General features: G+C 50.3%; 1 long non-coding RNA gene across 3 annotated transcripts in view; it reads right to left on the reverse strand.

Moving 5' to 3' along the window:
• LOC140219488 (uncharacterized) overlaps nt 1-21,856 on the reverse strand; it is a 218,409-nt gene that overhangs the window by 196,316 nt on the left and 237 nt on the right. The window lies entirely within an intron of this gene.

A 21,856-nucleotide genomic window follows, 5' to 3' on the forward strand; every position in this document is an offset into this window, starting at 1 on the left:
GAAATACTGTCGGGGATTCGAGCTCGCCATTGCACTGCGAAGCCGCTACAGGCTGGAGTCGCACTGCATCCGACATGGCAGCTAGTCACACAAAAGGCGAGGCCAACACTGCAGTGACTGAAGATGACTGAAGTCCAAACCTGCGCACCCGCGCAGACAAAGGTAACAGCATGGTACCAGGTTTGCGGACGCCCTAGAGGCGCTATCAGCACTGTCAAGCTTTGGATATGGATTTGTGACCAGCCTAGTAGATGACAGAAGTCACAAGAACCTTGCAGCTGCTGATGCCCAGCTCGACGCCCCCTTCACGGAATCCGAAATCTGGGAGGTGCTCCAAACGCTCAACGGTCGCTCTTCACCGGGCCTGGATGGAATCTCCAATAAGCTCCTCCGCAACTTGGATGAACAATCAGTTGCACTGCTCACCGGGGAGGTCAATAAAACTTGGGAAACGGGCCTTGTCCCCGACTCCTGGAAGACCGCCTCAGTGGTGCTCATCCCGAAACCAGGCAAACCTCTTGCGCCGGAGAACATGCGGCTCATCTCGCTCCCGTCCTGCGTGGGTAAGGTGGCCGAACATGTCATTCACAACTGTATATCTAGGCATATAGAAAATAATGAGTTATTCCCTCACAACATGGTCGGCTTTCGGCCGGCACTCTCCACACAGGACGTCATGTTACTTATAAAGAGGCAAATCATTGATGTCGACACTAGACACTCGGGGCATCCTTGCTCTAGACTTGTCCAAGGCTTTTGATAACATCTCGCACCGGTTCGTGCTAGACGCCATCTCGGATCTGGGCCTGGGGCCACGATTCCATGCGTACGTTAGCTCCTTCCTCAGGAATCGCACGGCCACTGTCAAAATAGGGCAAATCAAATCGAAGGAATTTACATTGGGAGCGAGAGGCACCCCGCAAGGGGCGGTCATCTCTCCCCTACTGTTTAACATCGCCATGAAGGGCCTCTCGGACAGACTGGCTACAGTAAGAGGAATGGGTCACGCCCTCTACGCGGATTATATTACCGTGTGGTGCATGGGAGGGTCTGACGCTGCAGTTGAGAGTGCACTCCAAGAGGCGCTCGACATCACAGAACACTTCCTACTAGACACGGGCCTGAGTGTCACCAACCAAGTCCGAACTTCTATTGTATAGGCCCACCCGACGGGGGGTTAGGTGCTCCAAACCCTTAGATCAAGTTCCCATAGCCCTCTATACGAGGGACGGACAACAAATCCACAGAGTGGATATCAGTAGGGTCCTTGGACTCTTGCTAGAATCTCGCGGGGGCAACTCGCAGACTATAGCCCGCATTACTTCCAAGACAGGAGAATATGCTTCGGCTTATCCTCAGGGTCTCGAACCACAGAGGGGGTTTAAGCGAGAGCAATCTACTCAGACTCTACCACGCATTTCTGTTGAGCCACGTTAACTATGTAGCTTCCGCGTTGCGCTGGTCTAAACGGGATGAGGCCAAAATCGACGCCCTCATGCGCAAAAGCATCAAGCGCATGCTGGGTTTACCACTCACTACCTGCACCGTGCGTCTCATGCAACTAGGCATGCACAACACCCTATCAGAGGTGATCGAGGCCTAACGAGTGGCCCAAATAATACGACTCTCATCATCGTGAGCGGAGAGACGCATCCTCGAATCCGTTGGATGCGGTCACCAGGAAATCACGGAGCGCAATGTGACCCTATCACCCATGGTCCGAGATACGTTCAAGGTAGATCCCATGCCACGTAACGCCCACCCTCAATACAATGTAGGGCGCCGGGTAGCCAGGGCTTGTTCCCTGTTAAAAGCTGCTGCGGCCACTCCGAATCTGGCATGTTTCGTTGACGCCGCCCAGTACGAGCGCTCTGATCACTATGCCGTAGTTTTGGTTGACTCCAATGGCACTCTCGTTAACTCAGCATCCGTGCGGAAGGTTTCTGCAACAGTAGCCGAGCAGGTTGCTATAGCTATAGCACTGAAGGACCCTCTACGTCCCAATATCTTTACAGACTCCAGATCTGCAGCCCGAGCTTTCGCCTCCGGCTCGATCTCAAAGGAGGCGGCGGCCATCCTTGGCCGCGAGGGGGCTGCTGGTTTTCATAGCATCAAATGGTTCCCGGCCCATGTGGGAATCAATGTGCACTCTGAGGTTGTTAACGCCAATGAGTTGGCCCATGACTGTGCGCGAGGTCTTACACACCGCGGCGGTTCAGGTGGACTCACGGGCGGTGACTTAGGACTGTACAGGGATTCACTTCTCACCTTCCATGAAATCTTGGCACATTATCAACTTGCTCGGCGGGCCTTTCTGCTACCACACCCTAAACTTAATAGACCACAATCGTCGGCGTTTCGCATGCTTCAAACGGGGTCATTTCCCTCCAGGGGCCGATTCAGTCATTTCGCGCCTAATGTAGAACCCCGCTGTCCAGACTGTGGGGAGGCGTACTGCTCCTTATCCCATATGCTCTGGCAATGCCCTGCGTTACGCAGCTCATCGCTAAGCACTCTAACCGACTGGGAGGCAGCCCTTAAGAGTGGTGACCTCTCAGAGCAACTACGGGCTGTCCAGAGGGCCTGCGACAGGGCGGAGGACCACGATCTTCCGACCCCGACGTGGGTGCGGCCTGCGACGGCTACGGGAACTCCCTGAAAAGGGAGGTACCGTAACGCCGGTTCCTCAGTACCATTAATAAAGTTCTTTGTCTGTCTGTACCTTGCCCAAATTACTGAGCTTCTGCATGCACAAAAGGACATAAAATGTGTGAATGCAATTTGTTCAATGACAAAAGGTGCCCTTATTTTGCAAAGCAATTTGGAAATGTCTATCACCTTACACCGATTTGTCAATGCCGGCACGCACATCACCTTTGCGTGTTTGAGCTCGTGAGCAGTGTCTCGACATGGAGACCAAGGCCAAGCAGGTGTCCGGCTCTACCAGAAGACGAAAGCACAACTAAAGGTCTCCTCATGGCTGCGCTTTCGGCACTAGGTCAAGAGTGCTGCATTTTGGCACTCGATTTGGTGAATGCAGCGCAAGTCACCTTCACTGCCACACTTGATTTGACATCGTGCAGGCCTTTTCGTGCATGAGTTCTTTACATGCTGTCACTTCTCCTCAGTGCACGTGGTCATGAGTTGTGCAATCCGGCTGTTGCAGACTGCATGAAGCTGAATATAAATGATGAGGAAAGGGACATCTTCCCTGTTGGGAACGAAAGCACTGTTCGTGTGGCTGTGGAGCAGGGAGTACTGCTGTTTTCTATATGACTGCCGTCAATACATCCAACTGTATTTCGGGGGCCTTTTCGACCACTCTTCGTGAGAAAACTTGCCTTGCTTCGGGCCATCTGCACATCGTTTGGCCATGCAATCACTTCAGCGCTGATTTCCAGCAAAAAGTCCAACACACGCCGAAGGCACAACACTACATGTCACGTCACGTCGTACTCTGTCGTCGTACTCTGTCTGTCACGTCGTACTCTGTCACGTCGAACCGATCAGCAACAGAATTCATGCTGCTCTGGTTTCCTAAATAGCTGAGGGCAATCAAAACAGTCTCCACAGCAAATATTTTGCACTGTCTGCTCACGGCGTCTGGGTAAAATGAAGAGCGCCTAAAGCGTTCGCACATATAGCCAAAATCAAAGTACCTGCGCGTCACTTTGTCAATGTAGCCAATGTAGACGTGGACCGGTTGCGGCCCATGCGTAGAGGCTTGCATGCAACGGCAAAAGCACTATCAAACTCGTCATTTTCATCATCCTTTGAATTCAGGGTTCATGTTGGTGTATATGACAAAAATTCAAGGGTTTTTAAGGACTTTCAAGGTCCTGTGTGTGGATTTTCAAGGACCACATACAGGGCCATAATTATACATGTGTGTATAATTATGGAATATGCACTGTGTCCAGAGACAATTGCCCCTTCCCACGCTTGTTAAGCTTCACCGCAACACTTCACGTACACTTCACCGCGTAACACCGCTGTGCTGAGGCGCAGCTGCCTTTCATGAACCAGCATTAAGCGACGTGCCATGCTTTCTAAGCTTCGAAGCCATACGCGAGGATTAGCGGAGTTGGTGCGATTACTGACAGCAGCGAATTCTTTCAATGAAAAACACGGCACAAAACGGCAAGAACTTTAATAGCGAACGTGAAAGAAGCGAAGCCTAGTGTTGCCGCGGTGGTATAGCTACGGCTGCCAGCGGATCAGCGTGTGAGAGCGCTGGTTAATTCGAGGCGGCGAGATAATAAAAATGGCGGTGCTGGCTTTCATTAATGCCATTTGGGTCCTGCGGTAGGCAAAAACTCCGGAAAATCGGACAGCGAAGGGTTCTTTCGTTTGAAATTACAGACGTTCTTATACATCGACTCTATGGGACGCGTGGTGGAGTCTCAAAGCCGTCCGCGCTATCGGGCAGTTCACAACAATCGGGCGTCCGGAAAATCGGCTGTTGACTGTACATAGGCAACTCCTCCAGCCAATGACACGGCGTCAAAGACAATTCGTAACGAGTCCTCTCTTTTACTCGAGCCAGCAGTAGGTCGCGACTTTCGTTCCCTTTCAATAAAATGACAGCCAATTTTCCCTGATTGAAGCACAAATTCCCCGAGTTTTCCCAGAGTTTTACCAGACAATTCAAAATGCGTGAGAATACCCGTTTTAACAAAACTGCTGCAGGAATTCAGGAGGGTTGAAATTTTCTTGAATACAATCTCTGGAAGTTTATTAAAAATAAAAATTTAGGAAATTCAAGGATTTTCAAGGATCTCCGAAAATTCCAGGACTTTCAAAGCCTTGAAAACGATCTTTTCAAATTCAAGGGTTTTCAAGGACCCGCACGAAGCCTGTTCAAAAGTTCCATTGTCAACAGAACAACATCGGCCATGCTGGCAGAATGCACAAAGGCACATACTACAGCCACTATGACACAGTAGTCACTGTTTGAAGAACGGCCGACGTTGAGTAGTTGGAGAGGCATTGTCGCCTCATCGTGCTATTGTAGTCGTTCACGTGTGTGCGGCAGCTCTAGCAGACGACAAGGCTTGAGCACGCACGGCCGGGCTAAAGGGGCGATGGGCACGCCTCACCTCCAGCCGGTAAGAACAGGCCGACAAGGTTCAGTGAACCTGTTTTGGAGGTACCGCGAACATTCACCGGACATCAATGCACACATTCACTGCTGCCACGTTCTACCAAGTATGTATAGTGGTTTTGGGACTTAATTTGTATGGTTTCCTCAATCGATTGCCGATTGCATTGTTAGAATTTTTCAGGATGGTTCGTGTTAAATTGGTGCACGTGGACTGATCGGCATTCAAATGGTGTACTGCTGCGTGCCCTTTTGCCACTCGCACTCTGGGAAATGCCCAGGCATGTCGTTTCATCAGTTCCCAAGTGATGGAGAATTGTGTGCCAAATGGCTAAAAAAAACATTGCAAGGAAGGATTGAACTATCAACTATAAGTCGCCGTACATGATCAGGTGTAGCGAGCACTTTCGATCGCCTACGCTCCAGAGTGCCGCGTCAAGAAACTTTTGCCTGGCGCTGTCCCCACAATTTTTGAAGGCTATCCGATCTACCTGGCACCTCCCGCGAGAAAGCCTCGCAAAGATCCTGCTCCTTGGGCTTTTCATGCTCCAAAACAAACCAAGTGGAAAGCTGAGCCGCTTGAATCCCTGCCTGTGGAATGCAACCTGTCGGACTGCCTCTATGAACACACTAAAAGCGTCAGTACACAAACTACAAACAACAATGGCCAGAGAGCAAGCCGATAGATACCTCTCTGTGATCTCAAAGGTTTGCTCTGAAGTTTCATATCACCATACCTGCCAACCTGGCAAAATAAAAATCAGGAGACTTTATTCGTGCCAAACGGGGGGAGGGGTTCGTTCAAACCTTTAGGCAGTGTTCGATGAGTTCTTTTGCAGGGACCTTGCAGTAGCAGACTTTGCTCACTTCAAAAATTTGTCCGAGTAGCTTTGCTCAAAACATGGTCCAGACTGATGGCCCTTCACTAGCAGCCGGTGTTGGAGGGTGGTGTTTGCACATTGACGAGCGGAATTCAGTCCTAGTTTTTTATGCCGTGCTAAAAATCCTCTCGCACTCTGCCTTGCTCTGCGGTATCACAAGTAAATCGAGCATCACCTCAGTAACTCGTTGAAACATGCTTTCCATCGGCGTTTTTCACTTTTCCAACTATAGACCACTGCACGTCCCACCTTTCTTCATTCAGAATGTTCTGTTGAAGACTGCATGCCTGTAGTGTGGCAAACTCAGCACTGAGAGCATCTAAAGCGTCTTCAGCAGATTCATTGGAATCTCGGAGCAGCAGTTCAGGGAAACTCTGAAAAAAGAAACAATGACTCGAGAGTGATGCCTGTGAAATAAATTTCAGGTTGGCCACCTCCGCATTCTTAAGGATTGCATCTACATCTATAACGCTTCGCCTCGTCGCATTTTGGAAAAATTTTCTGCAGAAGAGGCCCAACGTGGTCACTGACACTAAGGGGTAGGTCGTGTTCGACAAAGAATTCCGTAAACAGGCACTCCACATGTATGACACTGTCGTTGCAGTTGTTCTGGAGAAAGTTCACTATGTTGTATTGCTGCTCAGTGGTGCAAACATAGCTTTGATGCTTCGGCGTGGAAACATGCAGTTTCAAGTCTCCTTTGCCACCGTGAGATAGGCTGACATCGCATCCACATGTTATACAAAATGCAAAATGTTCTTTTCTTGATGTCAAAAAGCACGGAAATTCAGAAGATCGCAAAAACTTGTGCAAATACCTTTTCTTGGGCTTTGATAGCGCCATGGCATCAAGCACACAAGGATTGTAACTTTACACGGTGCACCGCACACACACGGCCTAGCCAACACTAATCACACACAAGCAGCATAGAATAAAGAACCAAGAAGCAGCAACAAGATGCACCATGGAGGAAGGCATGCATGAAATGCAAGAGCTACATTGGCTCTGCCTTCGGTCGGCTTACTAGGCACCGCAGTCGGCTGCTTAGTCGGTGATACCCATGGTGCTAGTGCGGGCGTTGTTGGTGATGCTGACAATTATGATGTGGCTGTACATTGCGTGGTGCCGGTTTCACAAAAAACATTATTGCACGAACAGAGACCACTTTTCGCGAGATATAAGACAGTGATCATACAATCGGAAAGTTCAGTAAAAAATCGGGAGCCTCCTGGGCGAATCGGGAGGGTTGGCAGGTATGTATCACCATTCCATGAGCCAGAAGCTACTGGAAAAGCTAGGGACAGAAGAACAATGCACCGTATTCTATCTCAAAAGCAAACATCATGCTTCGATCGGGAGAATCATGGCGGACTCACAGAATGGAGACAAAAAAAGCCATACTCCTGTTCCACCAAATATAGCGATATGAAAAGCAACATCTGACGTATCCTGAAGAGGTTATTTGAGAATGCATCATATGGCGATTTCCCTCACCGAAGGGTTATGATAACGCTCTAATGTCAAGGCTCCTGAATTTGCCAGCAAAATGCACCCTCCAGAAATACATGAGCCCAAGTCTGACCACGTCCGGAAAGAGTGCTGCGATGCGAGCAAGACTGGTTCACGAGGCTTCACTTCTGAGCAGCAGGCAACATATGTCATCATTAATTATTGATGAAGCCAGCATAAAGGCTAAATGAATGTATGACCGGGAAGGAGATGCCATGTTCGATCTTAAGGACAGACCCAACAGCAGCACATCGAACATGCAGGGAATTTTAGCGAACAGGGTTTTGTGCTTTGTTCTGTACAGCACTAACAGCCAATATAAAATACCCTGCTCTTATTATTTCACTAAGCAGCTAATTGGGAAAGACCTTTTCCAATGGGCAAAAAAGGTGATTGCCAAAGTCGAGTCGTGTGGATTCGTCATCATTCTAATTGTGACCGACAACTACAACTACTCGGCAAACACGACGATGTTCAAGCACATGGGCAATGGCTCCTTGCGTAGAGTTGTGACATATCTGCATGACCCTGAATGGGTCATCTTCCTTAGCTTTGACCCGTGCCATGTGATAAAACATATCCGAAGTCAGTTCCTTGAAAGGCAGCTCATGGATGGCTGTGATGTTATAACTGGTGCATATGTGCAGAAGTTGTATGAGTATCAGAAGCTGATGAATGTGAAACTCGCTTGAAACCTAACAAGAAAACATGTCTATCCATCGAGTTTGGAAAAGCAAAATGTGCGGCGTGCTGTTCAAGTATTCTCACCGCAGGTTTGTGCGGCGCTACAACACCTGCAGGAGAATTACCATGAAGATAAGGCCCTATATGATTTTAAAGAAGCGAGTGCCACCATTCGTTTTCTGAAAACATTAAAGGAATGGTTTGACATACATGATACATCCTACGTAGGAAGTGGCTACAAGGTGCCAATCTGTAATACGAACGATCATCGTCTGCTGTGACTAGAAAACGAGTTCATTGTATTATAAGGAATGTGCAGTCATGTTCAGTCACCTCAGGCAACGGCACACTCACAGAAGAGACATTTCAAGCCTTGCTCTTAACACGGTGCGCTGTGGAAACAACACACTTCTTGCTGCAGAAAGGCATCAGTTATGCGCTAACGAAGAAATGAAATAGCAATCCAATTGAGGCACCTTTTGGAAGAATTCGACAAATGTGCGGCGGCAACGATCAACTGGATGCCAGGGCCGTTACAGCTGCCCTTGATCGGATTGTGAAGGCCAAGTCGTTAAGCCTAAAGCAAACGGAGACACCCGGTATGTATTGATAATGAAAAAGTGGCTGCCACACTGTCTGAAAAGTTTCACGAGCTGGAAGACCTAAGGGAACGTCAAGCCGCTACACCAAGGTCAGTGACTTACTTAGGCTTGTCATATGTTGGTGGCTACATTGCTAAGTTAACAGATTTTAGTTGCGAGTCCTGCGAAAGGCTTGTAACAACAACGTGCAAGAAAGATGATCCTCTGTACACACTGTTCCAAGGCCAAGACAGGAGCGGATTATGCTACCCAAGCCCAGAGATTCTTTCTCTTTTGAACAATGTAGTAATTTTTTGAGCACGTGGCAAAGGACTTGCCAAGAACAAATACGCTTGAAATTCTGCAACTACTCGTCGAGCGTCAGCTCGAATGCGTGCCAGTGCTATGCTTCCCAAAGTGTGTCGACGACAGCCATGCAAAGCGATTAGCGGCTTTAATTGCCAAAAAAGTCATGCGAATACTTCTCACAAACCACGCAAACAAAATAACCGGCACGTAAGGTAAGCCCTCCAAATATGTGCCAAGAAGTTCATCAGACTATGACCTTAACACGTATGAACTTGTGATCTTTGACGAGGGAGAAAATAGCTCACTGCAAACTACTTGTTTATGCAGTCATCAATCTTCTGAGTGATTATTTTTAATCGAAGTTTGTACCAAACTTTGCTGAAATCAATTTTCGTTAGAAATGCAGCAGGTATTATTCAATAAAAGGTATACTGAAGAGTAATTCACATCATTTGCATCTTATCCTTTGTGTTGAAGTGTTTCTGCCAATTTTCATGATGCGAAGCTTCTCAAAGGCAATTTACTGCTGTTCAGCCCCATAAGCCAATTCCAGGAGATTGGAGGGGGCGGGGGAGAGGAATCGCCCATGATAAAGGGAATGTAAATTAGCATGAACAGATATCAGCTGTTACCCAGTCTCCACAAACGGGAGAGGCCATCCAGTTCAGTCAGCCGAAATGGCCAAGGTTGGGTGACAGCGTCACGAACTAGTGGCGGTGAAAGGCGGGAACTAACCCCGAAGCGCAGGCTGTGAAAGAGCGCACGCATCGCCTCTCTAGCCCGGCCATGGTGCATGTTACTGCACTTCTGCACTCTATTTGACCGCACCGCAAAGAGCACTAGTGTAGCACTGCACTTGCGGCACTAGGACGACACTTTTGTGCACTATGTGCAGAAAGTGCAGCCAAATCTAGGAGACCTTAAAAGGAGCTACATATGACACACATTGTCGGCACATATGCACTCGGCGCAGTGTTACCACAACTCTTTGAAACAGCCAGTCTAAATCAGACATGTGGTACTACTTGCAGATATTGCACAGTACTAGAGTACATAGTACTGTAGCACTGAGATAAAGTTAAACCTGGATGTAACAAACCTCTATGTAACGAATTCCTGGATTTAACAAAGGTTTTGAATTCCCCAAAGCTGCCACCATTGAAGCCCATGTATTTTCGACATCGATGTAACGAACTCGCAAAGCTGATCAGTCATTACTTTTTGCACTTTTAAGGAAAATTCGGCCAAAGAAATGCACTACATTAGTGAATATTAATACTTTAAGGAGCCAGCAGCTATGCAAACGCCTGGGATCGCCGCGACCGAGCAAAGTTAGCAATGATGATGATGATTGTGGTGGCTAGCGCCGCTCCGTGCCCAATGTAGCAGTCTTTTCAGGCTTTGCTTGTCCAGCGTGACACCAGATGGCATTCGTAGCTGCAGTTGAGTTCTTTCGCAGAATTTTTTTTGTGTGGATTTAAGGAGAGAGAGAGAAGAAACTTTATTAATGAATGGCCGGCAGTTTCGTTGTGGTGGCCTCAGGTGGCGGCTCCAAGTCCTTGGACTCGGGCGGCATCTTTGGCTTGCCGGACGGCCCAGAGCTGGTCTGCCAACTCTGAACTTTTCAGAGCCGCCTCCCAGCGGTGGCGACGCCGATGGAGAAGGTCCCCGGCGGGCCCCGCAGCTGGGGCGGCGTCGGGGAGAAGCGAGCTCGAGGCTTCCCGTACTGTGGTAACGGCCGCGATTACGGACGCGTCGCGAACGGATGTGGTCCCATTACCGTGGTTGCCGGCACATTCCCACAGCATATGTCGCAGCGTTGCTCGCTGTCCGCAAGCTTTACAGGCATCTGTTGGATATAAACCTGGGTAGATGTGATGTAGGACCGCGGGGCTAGGGTAGCTGCCTGTCTGGAGCAAGCGTAATGTTACGGCCTCATTCCTATTTAACCTGTCGTGTGGTGGCGGGAATGTGCGTCTTTGGAGTCTGTAGTGTTGGGTGAGATCTCTGAACGTGGTCAGGCGATCGCCCCACGCCCATTGTGATTCTTGTTGCCGCATTTCTGTTGTAGTGTCCCGATCAGGCAGATCCGATGCCCCGCTCTCGGGGGCGGGGGCGGCGGCCACATAATCTGCGGCGGCTCGGCGTGTGAGACCTCGAGCCGTGGCGTGGGCCGCCTCGTTGCCCGCGAGCGGGACATCGGTGTGTGCCGGGGTCCAGAGGAGGAAGACTGTAGAATTTTGGGGTTGCGAGGGCGATGACGAGTCGCCGTCGTCATAAATTTGGAGTATGCGGACCGCTTCCCGCGAGACGCGACCGCGCGCGAAGCCGCGGATTGCTGCCTGCGAGTCGCTGATCACGATCGCAGCACTAGGCACCGTGGCCAGTGCTAGGGCTATTGCGGCTTCTTCGGCCGCCTCCGTGTGTCCCGTGGTCACTGTAGCGCTCGCGAGGCACTTTCCCGTGCGGTCTACAACCGCGATCGCGTGTGCGTTTTTCTCTCCTTCATATCGCGCAGCGTCTACGTACACCGCCTCGTTGCTGTTGCCAAACTTCTTCTGAAGGTCTCTTGCTCGTTTGTTGCGTCTCGCGGCGTGGTGCGTCGGGTGCATGTTTTTGGGAAGCGGCGGGATGATCAGGCGGTCGCGGACCGAGGCCTGAACCGCCATCTTTTCTCCATGCTGAGTGTGGTACGCGATGCCGAGTGCCTCGAGGATGCATCGACCTGTCTTTGAATGAGATAATCGTTCGTACTGCGCAATGTCGTGCGCCTCGATTAACTCGTCAAGTGAGTTGTGAAGCCCGAGCTCCAGAAACTTGTCGGTGCTCGCGTTGAGTGGAACGCCGACCGCCCTCTTAAAAACCTTTCGTATCATGCATTCGACCTTGTTTTTTTCGCACCCTATCCACTTAAGGTAGGGGGCAACATACGTTATGCGGCTTATCGCGTACGCCTGCACGAGACGGATCACGCAGTCTTCACGCATACCATTGCGTCTATTCGTGATGCGACGCAAGAGTCGGATCGTGTCATCTACCGAACGACGAAGTCTTCGCACCGTCTCTCCGTTATGGCCATTTGCCTGCAGGTGTAACCCCAGGATTCTAATTTTGTCTACGTGCGGTACGGGAGTACCATCTGCCAATATAATACGTATTTTGGAGTATTCCCGTTCTTCGTCGCTCAGGGTTTTACGACCTCTCCTTGTGGGTTTGTAGATTAACAGTTCGGACTTGGTAGCCGAGCACTCGAGGCCCGTTCCACGCAAGTAATTCTGGACCGCATCTACCCCTGCCTGTAGCGTTCGCTCGACGTGACCATCACATCCTCCCCCGGGAACCCAGAGGGTGATATCATCCGCGTATAGACTATGATGCAATCCTTCTACTTCTGTTAATTTCTCGGGTAGACCGAGTAGAACTAAATTAAAGAGTAATGGGGATATGACGGATCCTTGCGGCGTGCCGGACGGACCCGTCTCAAATTCCGGCGATTCCTCGTCGCCAACGACGATGCATGCACGCCTGCACGCGAGGAAATCTCTAACGTAATTATACGTTCTTTGGCCAAGTCCTAACGTTATAATTGTTTTTAAGATTGCTTCGTGTTTAACGTTATCGAAGGCCTTTTTAATATCTAGGCCGAGGATTGCCTTAGTGGAGCTGGTAGTGTCGTCTACGATCTGGTGTTTAAGCTGAAGCAATACGTCCTGTGAGGAGAGGTTGCGGCGGAATCCTAGCATGGTGTGCGGGAACGCGTCACGATCTTCGAGAAAGTCGGTCACGCGGGTGAGAACTGCGTGTTCCATGACTTTTCCAACGCAAGACGTTAGCGAAATCGGTCTTAGATTATCGAGGGTAACTTGCTTGCCGGGTTTTGGAATCATGATAACGCGGGCCCGTTTCCACGCTTCGGGAAGGGAGCCCCCTCGCCAGCACTCGTTGACGTAGGTCGCGAGGCGGGAGATCGACTCGTCGTCTAGGTTACGGAGAGTCTTGTTGGTAACCCGGTCCGGGCCGGGCGCCGATCGGGTGTTTAGTTCGAACAGGGCTATCCGAATTTCTGCTTCGCTAAATTCCGCGTCCAATTTCTCGTTTGCGACGCCGTCGTATTCAGCATGTTGGATGCTTTCGGCCTTCTTAAAGTAACGATCACGTATTGCGTCGAAGAAGTTATCACCTTTGTAATCTCTTACTAGTCTACGAGTCTTGTGGCCTTGAGCGGCCCTAGTTTCCTCCGGATCTAATAGGTGCCGAAAGAGGCGCCAAGCGCTCGCCCCGGCCATCTGCCTCTCGAGGCCGTTGCACGTGTCTTCCCACTGTGCCCTGGATACCTGGAGTGCGTGTTCTTCGATCTCTCTGTCTAATTGTGCTATGCGTTTGCGCAAAGCCTTATTGTGTCTTTGACATTTCCATCTCTTTAGAATTGCTCGCTTTGCTTCCCACATGTGTAGCAGCCTGCTGTCAATTATCTCAAGGTTCGCCTCGGGCGGAACTTCGCTCGTTGCCGCGTCTACATCCCTTCTGAGCGTCTCGGTCCACTTGTCTATGTCCGTAATCGGCTCGTCGCCTCGCCCCGCTTCTTCTCGTTTCTTGCGGAACGTGTCCCACTTCACAAGTTTGAGTTTACGGCCTTTGCTTACAGGGTTAGTCTCACGACCGCTCGGGCCCGTGCCTATCGTCATCTCGATCAGCATGTGGTCACTTCCTAAATCTTCTTGCGTGTTTTGCCAGTGCGCTGTGGTTACATTCGAAACGAACGCGAGGTCAGGTAGCGTGTCGACACTCACGCTGTTCCCTCTGCGTGTAGGATCGGCGGGATTCGCGATCAGTTCAAGCCCCTGGTCTTGCGAGTCTTCCCAAAGGTGTTTGCCTTTGGGTGTTTCTCGGGCGTAGCCCCAGGCTCCGTGGGGCGCATTAAAGTCGCCCGCAACAACTAGAGGCTCGCCGCCGGAAGCCGCGCGCGCGCCCCGGAGCAGGTCCCCGAAGCGGTGCTGCAGCGTGGGTTTACTGTACACGTTAAGGACGAAGAGTCCGCGGCCACTCTTAGGAATTATTTCTACGAATACGTGAGGTATCTTTACGGAGCGAAGTTCGCGCTGCGCTACAGTGACGTTACGCCGAACGAGCACGGCGGCGACCGGCAACGGGCGGGGCGGGGGCGACGGCCGGCGCGACACCACCACCCCTGGCCCAGCGCCATCTGCCACGTGGGGTGTAGACCGTTTCCTTCTTTGCCTGTTGTCCGTCGCGGTCGCATCTATGGCTTTGTAGCCAGCTAGTTTGACCGGATAGTTTGTCTCCTGTAAAAGAATTATGTCCGGTTTCGTCTCGCGGCTGCGTATGAATTGCTGGAGATTAGCGCGCTTCCTCCTGTAGCCCCGGCAGTTCCACTGCCAGATGGTGTATTGTTGTTGTTTCCGAGTGTTAGTGTGGTTCGTTGCGTGTGTAGCCATGATGATGCCTGTGTTTAATTTAACCCGTCGCCATCGAGGCGACTTGGTTGCTGCTGCGGTTGTGTCTCTACGTCTGTGAGCGTGCTTTGCTGCGGCTGATTGTGTTGTTGTTGTCTAGAGTACGGCTTGCTCATCGTTCTTATTGGTCTACCCGTAGCTGGCGGCAGCCTCGCTTCTATGTCGTCTATGCGCGTCAAGTGCGCGGCGAGCATTTGTGTTATTTGCTCAGAGAGCTTAGCCACCGCGTTATTAAACATTTCGTTCATATGTGCCGTCTGTTTTGCAAAACGTTCCTCGAGGCTCTTCTCGATGCTGTCTACTCGTTTCTCTAATTTCTCGTAACGGCCGCATGGCTGTTTGGTGTCGGGTCTTGCGGGATCTAGTGCGATCCTTTTCGCGGTAACTGGACGATTAACCCGTTCATCCGCCGTCTCCATCGAGCTACCCTCGTCATCCGTGTCCAACCCGGCCGGCTCAGGCCGAGATGGAGTCGGTGATCGAGGCACCGAGGATGGCGGCATCGTCGTGTTACGTTGCTGTGGTTGCTGCGATTGTGGAGGCTCGCTTTTCAATTTGAAATTTTCCTCTCTAAGGAGCGCGTTTTCGCGTTTAAGCTCGGCAATCATCGATTCTAATGGTTCTAGGCGTTGTCGTAGTACTCGCTCTATCGCTCGCTCGAGCTCGTTCCCACCGCCGCCTCCGACGGCGGGCCCGCCAGGGCGTCCCACCGGAGCGCCTCCGCCGCCGGGAGAAGCGGCGACAGCCGCCCAGCTCACCTGTTGCCCAGTGTTCCTGTGACCTTGTTGCTGCTGCCACGGCTGCTGCTCCTGACTTTGTTGATTGATGTGGCCGACAGCTGCGATGCCCGGACCGGCACCACCGCGCGCCATCGACGTGCTTCTCGGCCGCTGTGGCCGGTTGCGAGAGCGGGATCGGGATCGGGATTTTCCCACGGCGCCCTTCCCGCCGCGGCTAGCCGAGCGTCCTCTTCGGTTGTCGGTGACTAAATGGCGGTCTATCTCTGGGTAATTCAGGTAGTAGCATCCGTTGCCATTACAGTCGGTGCTGCTGTTGTAACAGCTGCCGTACTCTGCGGCCGCTTCTTCCTCTTCTTGTCTTTTTCGCTCTAGTTGGCGGCGCTTGACTATGTACGGGGTCTTGTATCGCGCCTTGCAGCTGCGGTCTCCCGTGAAGTGTCCCTTGCCGCATAGTCGACAACGCGGGTCGCATCGATGGTCAGGCGACGGATTGTTGCGTCCGCATCCACGGCAAATCTTGTCGTTGGGGTTGGGGCACACGTCGGCGCGGTGTCCCATCCTGCCGCACTCGTAGCATACGTCAATTTGCTTCCTGTAGAGGGAGCATCTGACGAGCATAGGTCCGTAATATACGTATCTCGGTACGTGGAATCCGTCGAACAAAACGATTATGTTGTCTGTGTTGCCCATGCGCTTGGCGTGCAGCACACCGGGGTTGCGCTGCGTCACTAGATTAGCGATGACGTCGGCCGGGCTCTCGGTCTTTGTAATGTTCCTGATCAGGCCCTTGGAAGTGTTCTCCGGGGCGGCTTGATAGGCGTTCGCCTCGAACTCTCGGTCTCCGATGCAAAGCTTGCTAATAGCTCCGTAACGTTTAGCTCTGTCTTCAGACGGCGTGCTGAGCACCACAACGTTCTGTTTAACGTTGAGGCAGATGCTATCTTCCCCGGCCGCTTCTCTGCCTACACCCGCCGCGTTACGTAGGCAGCAGTAAATGCGATCCGTCCCGTAATCGCGTACGTTGAAGCCGCCTCGGGGGCGTACGACGATTTTGTAATCGTCCGGCGGTAACTCTGGCATTCGGCTTGCCATGGCAATCTGATGTACTTGCCGGGCGTACTTCCTTTTGTACTGCGCTGTGGTGGTTCCCGTATTCGACGTGGCTACCGTCCGTCGCTGCATGTGCTCCTGCTGGTTATCCGCCGACTCGGTCACTCCATCGGCCTGTTTCTTCCTCTTAACATCGCACCACCCCGCTCCCTCGCCGAAATCTTCCGGCCTGATCTCTGTTCCTTCTACCTGGACAACTTCCATTTAACGCCGGGAAAGGCCTGGCACGTTGCCGTCGGCGACTGGGAGCCCCAATGAGCTCCGGCGACAAGTTAGGCTTTGCAAGCCCCGCCGCCGTGGCGGCCAGGCAATGGTGACGTACGTGGAAATGCTAGGCTTAGCTTGCCCCGCTTGCGTGGCGGACAAAAGGCGCTGCGTATCGGCCAGAATATGGGCCCACCTGGCAGAACTTGATGTTGAAGGAGTCCTGAAGCTTCCGCCTGTCGCTGGCAAGAAGAATTTCCACGATTTTCATTTCGTTCAACAGCTTAGGCACACTTCCATGCAAGAATTCACTTTAAAAGCAACGCTGATGGCCGGTTCTTTCATTGCCAGGGCAGGGGAAGGGAGAGGGACGATGACAAACGACGGTGTATTGCATTCGCCATTTTGCATGTTGTCCTGCGTCTGCACGTGTGCGTGTGTTAACTGTGCTCTGGTGCTGGTTCATCCGTCTTGTTTTGGAGGTGCTAGGCCTGCCTGTCGGCATGTAGTCGTACGTCTCCACTTGTAAATGTGTCGTCAGTTGGTCGTGATGAGTTCTACTGGCAGAAAACGAAAAGTTGTGTCTTTTCAAGACAAACTCGCAATTTTAAATGCAGTCTCCGCGGGCAAGAAGGACATGGCCGCCCGTTTCAGCATTTCAGCGGGCACCCTATCAATGATTGTGAGTGCGGAACACAGCATCAGAAACGCAGTGTAGTCGGGAACAAGCTCAAAGAAAAAAAGACTGAAGCTGTCCAAATATGCTGATGTGGACAAGGCAGTGTTCACATGCTTTTTGGACACGTGAGCCAGAAATGTGCTCATAAGTGGCGTGATTTTGGGCCATGACGATTTCAAGGCAAGCAACAGGTGGCTGCAGGGATTCAAGAGCCGGCACGGTGTCATCGGAAGAGTAATCAGCGGCAAATCTGCCTCCGCAGACAGTGATACTGCTGCTTTGTGGGTGGCTGACAAGCTGCCTGGAATTCTGAGCCGCTTCGAGGCGGCTGAGATCTACCGATGAGAGTTCTATTTTATTAAATGCTTTCGGGCCGCACGCTACCATCAAAAGGCGATGACTGCCGCGGCGGAAAGCAGAGCAAGCTTCGCATAATGATTCTGCGGTGCGCCAACCTTGACGGCACAGACAAGCGAGTCCCGCTAGTTGTCGGCAAAAGTGCCTGTCCCAGGTATTTTAAGGGAACGAAGCGTGTGCCCGTGAAGTATGTGGCGAATTCCTAAGCATGGGTGACTCGGCCAATATTTTCTGGGTAGTTAAAGGAATTTAACCAGGACGTCAAGCAGCAAGGCCGTCAAGTTTGCCTACTGCTGGACAATTGCTTGGCGCACCACGTCGAAGGCCTGCAGCTGTCGAACATCGAACTGCATTACTTCTCGGCCAACTGCACGTCCCTAATACAACCCCTGGACAAAGGGGTCATTAACAGTTTTAAATGCTGTTACCGGCACCAACTAATCCTGAAAGATAGTTCTTGACATCTGTCTGGGACGGGAGATGAAGATTGACATTTATCAAGCAGTCGAGATGCTTGCTGCCTCCTGGTATGAGGTCAGGACAGAAGTTATTGCGAACTGCTTTTCAAAGGATGGAACAGCCAAAAACGCACAGGCTGGTGCCGAGAAGGAGGAGGAGGAAGACCTTTCTACTCCGTCCGATGTGGCCGAAGCGTGGAACGAGCTACGCACTAACCGTGGTGTACCCGATGACGTTAAACTGAGTGACTTTTTGTTTGCCAACAATGCTGCCGTGGCTACAGAAGAAATGACTGATGCAGCAGTAGCTGAAAGCGTGCAAAATCCCGATGGCGGTGATGATGGTGCCTGTGAGGCAGATCCGTGTGACGTGTCTACTGCAAAGGAGGTGATGAACGCAATGGACGTTTTGCGCAGTTTCGTCGGCTTGTGCGTTGATGAAGGAGCTTTACACAATTTAGCTTCTTTGGCCTGGCGTGTTGTGCCTTCACGCATGCAGAAAAAGCAAGTAGAAATTACGCAGTTTTTCGCTGTAAAATAAATGCTTGAAGAGCGAGTTCACGTTCACGGATATCTTGAGCCATTTGGTTTCGTTTCTGCATCATTCGTATGAGCCTTCATGCAAAAACTGCATGTAACGAAAAATTGCGAGCTTTTGTCAACTTCATTATATCCAGGCTTAACTGTAGGTCATCCGATACCGTTGAGGAAATAGTGTAGCAGTTGCCCTGTCATCAAGCATCAGCAAAACACCAACCAGCCCCACCCTGATATCTGCTCACATTTTCCGTAATATTCACTAACATCCATAGCCTCCTTCCAAAGCGTAAACTCATATTGAACATTATTTTGTCATCCAAAAGCAACGTCCTCATACTAACAGAAACATGCCTAAACAGTGACCTAACAGACGCTGAAATTTTAACCGATTTACCTCATTTCCATGTGTATCGAACCTATCGAAAAGGCGCACAAGGGGGTGGAGTTCTTGTTGCAATTCATCGGGGTATATCATGTTCCGTTGTCTACATCGCATCCAATATCGAATCATTATGGCTCATCTGTCATGCTCCCCCTGTAACAGTGCTGCTTGGTGTTTGCTATAGATGCCATCAAACTAACCCAGACTTCCCACGTCATTTGAATAATACCATTCATGAACTTGTTTCCACTTACCCAAATGCCCGAATTCTTTTTGGCGATTTTAACTATCCGGACATTGATTGGCAAAACATAACTAGTTCCACACTAACGTGTCACACAGCAGCAGAAAGCTTCATCAATATACGCATTCGCATGTCTTCACCACTGAACTTGATGCGCCTTCACAGTCACCATCCTTTAACCTAGAAACTTTCATGCCGCCTGTCACCTTCTTCGAAGGAGGCGTTTCATCCATAATTTATAATATGAAGCTTTCATCGACGGCTGGTATGGACCTTATTGGTTCAAAGCTCCTGAAAAAATGAGGAATCAATTTGTGCAGCATATTTATGTCTAATTTTTTCACAGTCACTCTCCTCAGGAATTATGCTGCTTGATTGGAAAACGGGCAAGGTCTTTCCAGTTTACAAATCAGGTAACAGAGACTCACCTTTGAATTAGTGCCCCATTTCATTAACTAGTGTACCTTGTAAAATCCTGAAACACATCATTTACTCGCAAATTATCAACTTCTTGGATTCTAACGAATTTTTTCATCCTTCACAGCACGGCCTTCGCAAGGACTTCTCTTGCGGAACCCAACTAGCACTATTCCTGCACTAGACTGTAACATGCAAACTCTCTCCATCTTGATTTTGCAAAAGCTTTTGACAATGTTTCTCACTGCCATCTGTTGCTAAAACCTTCGAAGCTGAAACTACATCCTAATATTCTTAAATGAATTGAAGAATTCCTAACTAATTGCTTTCAATTGGTTTATCTTAACGGCCATCTGTCCAAACCCCTCTCAGTTACCTCAGGCATTCCGCAAGGGTCTGTCCTTGGTCCCCTCCTATTCTTAATATATATTAACGACTTACCCATGCATGTTTCCTGTAGTATTCGAATGTTCGCTGATGTTTGTGTCATTTACCGCACCATTACTAATTGTCATGACCAACATATCCTCCAGACAGATTGTAACAGCGTACTAAATTGGTGCAATGATTGGCTAATGTCCCTCAATACTACCAAATGTAAACTCATGTTGTACTCTCGCCGTCACAATCCCTATCGCTTTGATTATTCAATTTCTAACACATCGATTGAACTAGTACAATCATATAAATATCTAGGAGTCACCCTCTCTTCCAATTTATTATGGCGCCCCCATATTAGTAATTCATTCAGCATCGAACAAAACACTCGGTTTTCTGAAGCGCCACCTTCGCCTTGCCCTACCACATGTTAAATTGCTCGCGTAAAAGCCCTCGTAAGACACAAATTAGAATATGCAGCTGCCATCTGGAGCCCGCATCAAGCGTATCTTGAGCACGCCTCAAGCGTACCTGAGTGCGTGCACCCATCGCCTGGCTTTTCCTTCCTCCATGCCTGCGCGGTCTGTGTGCCTTTGTTTCCAACTGCAGTGTTATTTTTTTCTTAGTTGTACCCTACTATAGCTTTCGCTGTAAATTAAAGATTAGGTCGACTTCATTTAGAACTACACACTTTAGGTCTTCTCGATTTGGCTGCACCTTTTGCACTAGTTCAGAAAAGTGTCGTGCCAGTGCAGTGCCAGATCTTGAAGTGTGAGTGTGGCGCGACACTAGCGCTTTCGGTGCAGCGGTCAAATCGAGGACAAAAGTGCAGAAACGTACAGGCCCTCGTCTGCTGCGACTGGGCGGCTGTGGCTTTTCTTTTGTTGGTGTGTCATTATTCAGAAAGCATGACCAAGCGTGGTTTCCATATCTTTCTGAATCATATATGGCACAACGTTTCAAACGACTGATGTGGTTTCGCGCAAACTTAACGTCGAGGTAGCGGTAAGCTCGTGAAAATTAATACAAATGACTGTGACCTGAGGGAAAATCCCGGCCTTCAGTGCACTTAGCAGCAGTTGAACCCGGAAAGCGCCCTTAACAATATGCTGCGTACACATCCTGAAGAAAACTGGCGTCCGTGCTGCGTTACTAATAGCAGGCGCCGTCGATGCCGTCTACCAACACCCGCATGGCCACGGAGCCGCATGTGTCGTCTGCTATCAAAAGCCTTGCACTACCTGCACGAGAAAAGAACTTGCGGAGAGTCTAGTGCCGAAGTGTACATGAACTCGTGCAGCACGACGTCAAATCGAGTGCCGAAGTGCAGGTAGCGCTAGCTGCACTGGCAAATCGAGTGCTAGAGTGCTGCACCCCATGAACTAGTGCAGAAAGTGCAGCCAAATCGAGGAGACCTTTTGACTAACGAAAGGGGGTACTTTCAAAGTTATCTGCAAAAGCCTAGCGGCGGGGCAGTCGCGTCGTGCGTATTAACGTACAAAGTCGGTCAGCACAAAGATATATTACACAAGTTCCCGCGCATTTTGTTCTTGCGTGATATTTCACACTTCCAACTTTGTCTTGTCGCGCTTTTAATGTAATCACGTTAGCAAGACACGTGCGCGGTGTCACACGTTGCGACCACTACAGCGAGGCGAATCTATCTTTCAAAAATGTGAGATGGGAATGCCAGTAGAAGCTCCTTGAACCATTCATCGCAAGGGCACGTGCGTATTACACGCGAACATGCGTGCAGAAAATACCCAGTAAGATTATAAAACTGCGCAACAAAAAATTGAAGAAAGCTC

The sequence above is a fragment of the Dermacentor andersoni genome, chromosome 7 (genome assembly GCF_023375885.2).
Source record: "Dermacentor andersoni chromosome 7, qqDerAnde1_hic_scaffold, whole genome shotgun sequence".
In the NCBI taxonomy this organism is placed as follows: Eukaryota; Metazoa; Arthropoda; class Arachnida; order Ixodida; family Ixodidae; genus Dermacentor; species Dermacentor andersoni.